Source organism: Asparagus officinalis, chromosome 3, assembly GCF_001876935.1.
Source record: "Asparagus officinalis chromosome 3, Aspof.V1, whole genome shotgun sequence".
Taxonomy (NCBI): Eukaryota; Viridiplantae; Streptophyta; class Magnoliopsida; order Asparagales; family Asparagaceae; genus Asparagus; species Asparagus officinalis.
In genome coordinates, this window is record NC_033796.1 from 88,111,048 (window position 1) to 88,119,858 (window position 8,811).

Here is an 8,811-nt window from a genome sequence, read left to right on the forward strand (position 1 = left end):
AGAGGATGACACAAATGTAATATTTGAAAATAAAAGCGAAGAGGATATGGAAGCTAATGAATATGAGAATTTGGAAGAAACTAGGGAAGCCGATATTGGTGATGACTTTGTGAATAGCCCAAGAGACATGAAAATTTTAAAAGAAGCTCGGTGAGTTTAGTTATTTCAATTCTCTTGCAATTTTACTTTTTATACTTTTCGTATAATTCTTGTGTTACTCTTTGTTAATTATATGCATTTCAACTCCATAGAGATGTTTCTCAAAAAGAGGACAGTGGTAATGAGAATAAGAGAGAAACTCCATCTATCAAACGGGCTGTCAGAAAGAGGAAGATGAAGGATGGACCCTCTGTTACTTCATCTTATATGCGTCTAGATCAAGCAAAGGAAGACACAAAGAAGAAACATGTCATCCAGATATTGCATAGTCCTGAGGGAAAAAAAGTGCAAAAATGAAGAAGGCTTCATTACGTACATCTCTCGACTATCCAGGTAAAGGACTGGTCTATGATTATGAGGACAAATTAATTGAAGACTTTCTACAATCTAAAATGACCAGGTATTTGTTATTGACTTATTTTAATAATAATCTTTGAATTTAGTTTATTTGTTTTGCAATCTTCTCACCATGTAATTGCTTATAGTGATACGTACATTTGGAAGTGTGCCGAAGCAAGCGTATCTAGCTTAGATGCTTATAAACTATTAACAGGAGGTGAACTCAGTGATGATGTAGGTTCTAAACATTTGTGTTATGGTTTGTTTGATGTTGTATATAAAATCACTTATATTAACTACTTTATTCATTGATGGTAAATTATGTAGGTGATCGATGCATTTGTTATTCGGCTTTGGAACAAGATTGAAACAATTGATAATTATGATCGAAAGATACATGTAACAAGACCTTGGCTTGCAGCAAGTTTATCCATATTGTTTCATTAGTTTGTGGCTTTTATTATTATACAACACTACATTGTTGACATTGATGCATCTTTTAGCAAGCATTTCTAGATGGAAATCTTCAAATAGTGGCAAAACGAATGAAGGAAAATGTTTCTTAACAGACGTTCTTGGAGTGTGAAAGAATTCTGATCCCGATTGTCAGCTCCGGACATTGGCACATGGTAGAGTTAGTGAGAGAGGAGAAAAAAATTCTATCACTACTCCTCAATCAAATCTCCCATTTATACCGCCGATGCTGCGAAATTTAGAAATAAGTTTATGAGTTTCATACAGAGTAATTAGAGATTGGGGAAATTGGAGCATCATGTTCTGGTGTCAGTTGCACGCCGCAACAAGGACCGTAAGTGTTTTAAGCATTTCTAATGTAAATGTTCATTTTTTCTCAAAGTCATTTTCAATATTGAATTTTTTTGGTAAATGCAAAACTCTAGATTGCGGGATCTTTATGATTGAATTCATTAACAGCATTGTGGAAAAGCGGTCGATAACAATTTCAGAAGGAGATTGTGCAAAGTATAGAGCAAAGTTTTGTGCAGCTCTCTTGTATGCACACGATTCCCCTTTTATGTAAATATTATTATAATTTTCATCATGGTGTTTGTTTTGTATGCAATACGTGGATGATATTATGTGGATGATACTTTATGGATAAGTGGAAGTGACAAAATGTTCATTGAATATGTTGTTTATTTGATACCCTCATTTGATATTATGTGGTTGATATTTTGTAAGTCCTTGTTCTAGAGCAAAATTTTGTACCCACTTATTCAAATGTAATAGCTCATTATTATTCTAGAGAAAATTTTGTACCCACTTTTTAAAGTTTTGTACCTACTTATGCACGTTTTCTACCTACTTAGGCACGTTTTGTACCTCATTGATCTGGAAAAAAATATTGTACTTATTAATGTTTTGTACCCACTTAAGCACGTTTTGTATCTCATTGATCTGGAAAAAAATTTGTACCCAGTTATTAAAGTTTTGTACCTACTTATGTACGTTTTGTACCTACTTAAGCACGTTTTGTGTGTCTATATGGTATTAAGCTTGAAGTATTAAACACATATATTATAAACCTATACTAAATATACCCAAGCTTGATGAAGGTCTTCAATGATCACGACTTGGTAAACTTGCGGATGAAGCTTGAACTTGAATCTTTAACTTGAATTGCATTTCTTCACTCCACTATTCCGCCAACCTCCATTGGATATGATCGTTGAAGCTCGATTTCATCCATCCTCTAACATATTGTTTGTCTAGAATAAATAAGAAAACACAAATACTAGACAAATAAAATTATTTATAAATTGTTTGTTAAAACATCATCAAAACAAAAAGGCCAACAATCTTCCCCTTTTTGATGATGACAAACAATTTACAAAAAGAGATATGCATGATACGAAAAATGAATATATAAATTAGAATTATCATGCATATAAACAAGAAGTATATACTCATAATATTTCTCCCCATTTGAAAATATCAAAAAGGAAAAAATGATAAGAGAGCGAAGGCTCCCCCTACCTATAAGCATGGTGAGCATAAAAAAAATACATATAGGGAAAAACTCCCCCTATTAAAATACCTTAATGAATATATGCAATGAGGACCAAGGTAAACATATAAGGAAGCATAGATGAAAACATGCCAGGCAAAACTCACATACGAAAAAGACAATGAGGACAAATATAAGTATGTCATTATGAAAATAGTGTCTCATTATACAAACATAAAAACAATGTATAAAATATATTTATGAAATCAAAAGAATGAAAAACATGAGAATCATGAAAAAATATTTTTAAATAAAAATAAATCATGAGAACTATGACAATCATGTCACTCATGAGAATCCATATGAAAAAAATTATTTATATGAAATTATAAATCAAATAAAATCCCATAAAAACAAATCAATATGAATTTTTTTAATAAAAGACAAGAGAGGCAATCATATAAACATATCAAGCTATTAAGCTTGTTCTAACCCATATAAACATATAGCACACCGTAAACATGATCTGGACATAGATAACCAATAAATCCGGGGGGTTGTTTAAACACAAACCGTTCATCAAAATCAAAGTCAATAAAATGAAAACAAAAGAATTGACCAAAAGAAAATTGTTTTCATTTACAAAAATTTCAAAACATGTTTTTCAAAACCAAGAAATAAAAAATAAAAATACTAAAAATCTTGGCTTAAAATTAAAAAGATTTTGGCACCCAAACATTCTTAGTGCCGAAGGATTTAGGGACATGACCCATAGCATTTGAGTTCAAGGCCCTTGGGTTATGAACTCATTTGGGCGTGTATATTGCACGAACGCGGTCAAAACAAAGTTCATACAAATGGCCTTTATGATTGCAATGAGTATAATAAAAAGGACTAAAAGATTTGTGTTGACCAAGTGGTGGTACACGAAAATCATTTGTAAAAATAGGTTTATCTTAAAAATTATTTTACAAATGAGAAACTCTTTTCAAATCAAAACAAAATTTAGCTAAATGACCAAATCTACCATAATAATCACATCTATACACATGAGAATGCTTATAATAACTAATGGATGTGTGCATGATGCTCCTCTATCACTTGAAGTTGATTCCGCCACAACGCGTCGAATCTCCTCCAAATCTCCTTGATGTGCTTCAAAAAGTTTCCAAATCGTGTAAGCACTATCAAAATGAGCAAGTTCGTTAGAAATACATGGTTCAAAAGCGTTATGCAAGAATTCTAACAATAACTTGTTCATTGTAAATATTTTTTATCATGATTGCTCCACTTAGATTTCTCCAATGTGGGCACAATATAAGTACAATCAATAACTTCCCATAAGTTGATATTTCTAGATTCAACAAATATTTTAAATCTAGAGTACCATTGAGCATAAGGGAAATTTCTATATTTTGAAGCAATATTTGGATCATAGCCTAAACGAAATGCATCCATATTCATGATATATATGTGAATATATGCAAGCAAGATATAAATAATCTTAAAACTAGATTAGCACAAAAGATAACTTGGATTTTTAACTCAAGGTGATTAGACCTTAAATTAAAGAGCACTAAGTTCTGATACCAATTGAAAGTACCCTAGAGGGGGTGAATAGGGTTATTGCTAATCTTATTATATATTAATGTCAATTAAAACTTATTAACAAATTATTCTTACAAGATAGATTTATAATGCAATATGAGCAAGAATATAAACACAAGAGAAAATAAACAAGAGTGATAGTGTAAACAAATAGTGGACACAAAGAACACTCCAAACACAAGACTAAAAAAACTAGCCGTTACAGCATCAGTCGACTGATAAGATCGTCAATCGACTGATGAGCTGATCGTTATAGGCATTTTCCAGCTCATCAGTCGATTGACAACCTTATCAGCCGAATGATGACCTCTTCAATCGACTGGTCAGTCGACCAACATTAAAATAGATACTTTTTGATGATTCAAGGTGATTTTCTTCAATCGACTAAACATTTTCATCAGTCGACTGATAACACATATCAGCATGATTAAAATAGTAAAACTAATTTTTGAAGAGCTTTTAAAATAGTAAATAAATTCTAAAAAATATAAAATTTTGAGAAATATTTATAAACATGTTAATGAACATGTTACAAAAAGAATTTTTAGAATTGCACTTCTCATTTGTGAAAACTCATCATTTTTAGAATTTTTAGAATTGCACTTCTCATTTGTGAAAACTCATCATTTTTCAAAACTAGTCCAAATCATGAAAATGAACAACACTTGTTTTTGACATTTTAGCTAAACCATGTTTTGAAACTTTACAAAATAATTTTATAGACTTAATAAAAGGTGTATATAATGATTGTTAAGTCCATAAACAAATTACTCAATATTTTCACAAATTCATATTTATATAAACATGAAAACCAAAAATGTATATATATATATATAACTATATATAGACTTGAAAACCAAAAACCAATATATGTATGTGTGTGTATATGATATTGAGCTTGAAGTATTAAACACATATAATATAAACCTATACTAAATATACCCAAGCTTGATGAAGGTCTTCAATGAGCACGACTTGGTAAACTTACAGATGAAGTTTAAACTTGAATCTTTAACTTGAATTGCATTGCTTCACTCTACTATTCCGCCAACCTCTATTGGATATGATCATTGAAATTTGATTCCATCCATCCTCTAACATATTGTTTTCCTAGAATAAATAAGAAAACATAAATACTAGACAAACAATATTAGTTGTAAATTGTTTGTTAAAACATCATCAAAATAAAAAGGCCAACATGATTGGCCTTAGATTGGAGGATGGCCAATGGGACTCTAATTTTATTAAGTGCAAAATGCAACAAAGAAGATGCTGATGTTATTTTGGGAATCCCAGTTGGGCCTTTGGAGAGCTAGGACAAAATAATTTGGCACTTCACTCCCAATGGAGAATACTCAGTGAAAAGCGGCTATAAGCTTGCTATTAATCTTAAGGAGATGGTGAAGGCCTCTAATATGAAAGTTTCAGAGGGGTGGTAGAATTTATTGTGGAAGTTGAGAATTCCTTTAAAAGTTAAAATTTTATTATGGAAGCTAAGACACATTTTGGTTTCCGACTAACAATGATTTGTAATGCATGAAAGTAAAGGACTCACTGGTTTGTGGGAGCTAGACAGGGCTGTTCTTATCACTATGAAGATTGTCACCATGCTATTTGGGGCTGCAAAAAAGCTCAACAATTGTGGAATGTGAGTGGACTCAAAAAGATTTGTAATAAAAGTGGGAGTGAGGATCCTGTAGAATTTTTGTCCAAAATTGCTAAGATTTTTCCTATGGAAAAGTTTGAATTTTTTGTTATGCTTGCCTAGCATTCTTGGTATTTGAGGAACTGTGAGATTACAGGGAAAGCCTTCCCTAATGCCAGTGCTTCTGTGGATTGGCTAGCTGGATACACTAAGGACTTTCAAGAGTCCCTTCCCTCTGTGAAATCTAAATTTTGTAGCAGTAGTGTCAAGTGGGATCCTCCTGCTTCTGGTGTGGTGTGCATCAATGTAAATGCGGCAATAGACAGAAATGGAAGTGGTTGCAGCAGTGGTATTGTGGCTCGGGATCACAGTGGTGTTGCTCTTTGCTCTAGAGGTAACTACTACATAAATCCATTCTCTCCTCTTATTGCTGAGATTATTGCTATAAAAGATGAGGTCCTTCTTACCAAGGAGAGGAAGTGGAATCGATGGTTTATTGTTTCTGATTGCCACAATGCTATGGATTTATTGAGCAATCCAGAGGTTCAAAGTGGAGTACTTGATCTACTTGCTGATGAAGTTAGGTCCCTAGCTGTTTTTTCTAGCTTCAAAGGGTTCAACTACAAGCCTAGGGATTCTAATGGTGTGGCCCATCTGTTAGCAAAAAAGGCTCTTGGTGATCATAAGGCCTTTGATTGGGACGAGGGTGTGTCTTCTGTAACTTTCAGTGCGTTTATGGCTGATATGCCTTCCCTTTGTTAGTTGTTTTGTTCTTTGGTATTTAGTCTGTACTCTTCTTTTCAAAAAAAAAAAAAAAGCTACGTGTGATTTGCCCTGTGTCGTTATTTTCTTAAAGCACAATCAAATATTTAACAAATCAATTATGTGATAGAGTCTTATTGCATTTCTTGTATTTTTTGCAATTCAGAATAATCATAATTTTTTATTTTCTAAAAAGTAATAAAGAGTAAAAAAATATGGAGGAAGATATTGGGATGTTTTATTGGGATGGAGAATAAAGGAGAAAGATTGACAAAACCCCTTAAACAAATAGAAGAACATATTTATCACATCATTGATCAGTTAAGTATTTGGCCATAAGCTTAGAAAATGACTATATTAAATACATACATATATTACAAGTTGTAAATAGATAAATTGATATCGTTAACAAAAAATATGAAAGTTCCCCATTATTTTAAGGCTCTGTTTGGACGAGAATATTAAAGTGGGATTGAGACAAGTAAAGGGAAGGTGAGGAAAAAAATATTTTCATGTTGAAATCTAAAAGACATTTTGTTGATATCTAAAAGAAAAAATGTATGTGGACATTACTTTGTATGTGGACTATTAACTTGATGTCCTTTTATCTCCCATCATGTATCTATAAATTGTATCATGTATGGAAATGGAATTATGAATAAAAATTACAATTTCTCTTCTTCTCTTGTCTGTTGTCTCTTGTTTCATTTCTTTAGTATATTACAACACGTTATCAGCACGAATGGCTCTAGCTGGTTCATGATCATCGGTTCGTAGTAATAGATATTTAGGGGTACATCTTCTGCAAGGTAATAATACATTCGGCCTTTGTCTATTTACATAGTATCAAGCTTTCCGTCGAATGATTATGATTATGTCCAGTATGAATTATCTTTTAGCTCATTAGCTTTGATAAGCAATTTGCGGTTTTGTACTACTTGTTATATACAGGCTGAGTTAGCTTTTGTGTATAAAACCTTCATTATATTCATCGTTATTTACATATTCCAGTGAGTTCTAAGTATGATCAAATTACATTAGTCATGACACTTTTAATCCCAATCCCTAATTAGCTCACTCATAACTAAGGTAAAGAGACAAGAGCTATATTTTTATCTGCACCCTAAGCTATGATCGGAAATGGCTCTATTTACCATCTTATTGATTGTTTACATGCTAATAATTACCCCATCGTGCATATCCTTGGTGCATAATCCGTAGTGAATTTATGTTTCTTTTATAAGACCCATAATTTGTATATCAGTTTATAATAATTTTTGCAATCAATAAAAGCCATATACGCATCTGTACTTCCCATATATTATAAATATCAGTTTATAATAATTTTTGCAATCAATAAAAGCCATATACGCATCTGTACTTCCCATATATTATAAGCAAATAGCCTCCATAAATGAAAAAAATAATAAAAGCCATATACGCATCTGTACTTCCCATATATTATAAGCAAATAGCCTCCATAAATGAAAAAAATTATATTAATCATGAACTGTAAAAGTAGAACACATGCTTTTGGTGGCTACTTGATCTCTCTATGTGCTTGACCGAGAATGATGATAATTTGAACCGATTCGTTACTTAAAAAAAAATTATTTTTGGTGGAAGATCGGATCAATACCACACTTCATAATATTTGTATTTTGCATTCGTATATGCTAGCTAGTAATAGATTGCTTATATTACAAAGAAAGATAATTGCTTAATTTTTACACCCGTACCGATTTGTGTGGGCCTCCTTTTTTCGAAATCATACATTAGATTTTTCCACATGTTCATTGATGGCCACAATCATTAATTTCCTAGTAAATTAGATTTGAGATCTCGAGGAGTTTTCCTTTTTATTTTCAAAATTAAAATTAAAAAGAAAAGAAAGAAGAAAGGGATTTCCTTGATCATTCCTGATTGGTATACAATCGATGTATGTTTCTCTTTTATGTCTTTTATTTATCTCATTTAAATTTGAGAAACAAAAACGACTGGGGGATGATAGCTTAGAATTAAAACATACCAGCTATCTAGTCTAGAGTATGAATAGACAGAGGAGCATCAATCATGAAAAATTATCATAATATATCAATTTGATGCTTTTGCTATAAATATTCTATTTGCTTGCTTGAAGTAAAATCTAAGCCTCATGAAAACTTGAAATTAAGTTGTGGGTTTTAAAGCTCATGTTGGCGTCCATAAGTGGTCTTTTTTTGGCTAATTGCACTGATTCTTCTTCTCCACTGAAATTATGCAATATTAGTTTCTATCCAAAATTGCATTGGTGGTGTTTTGAATCTGGCAACCTTGAGTTTAGAAGAAAGGA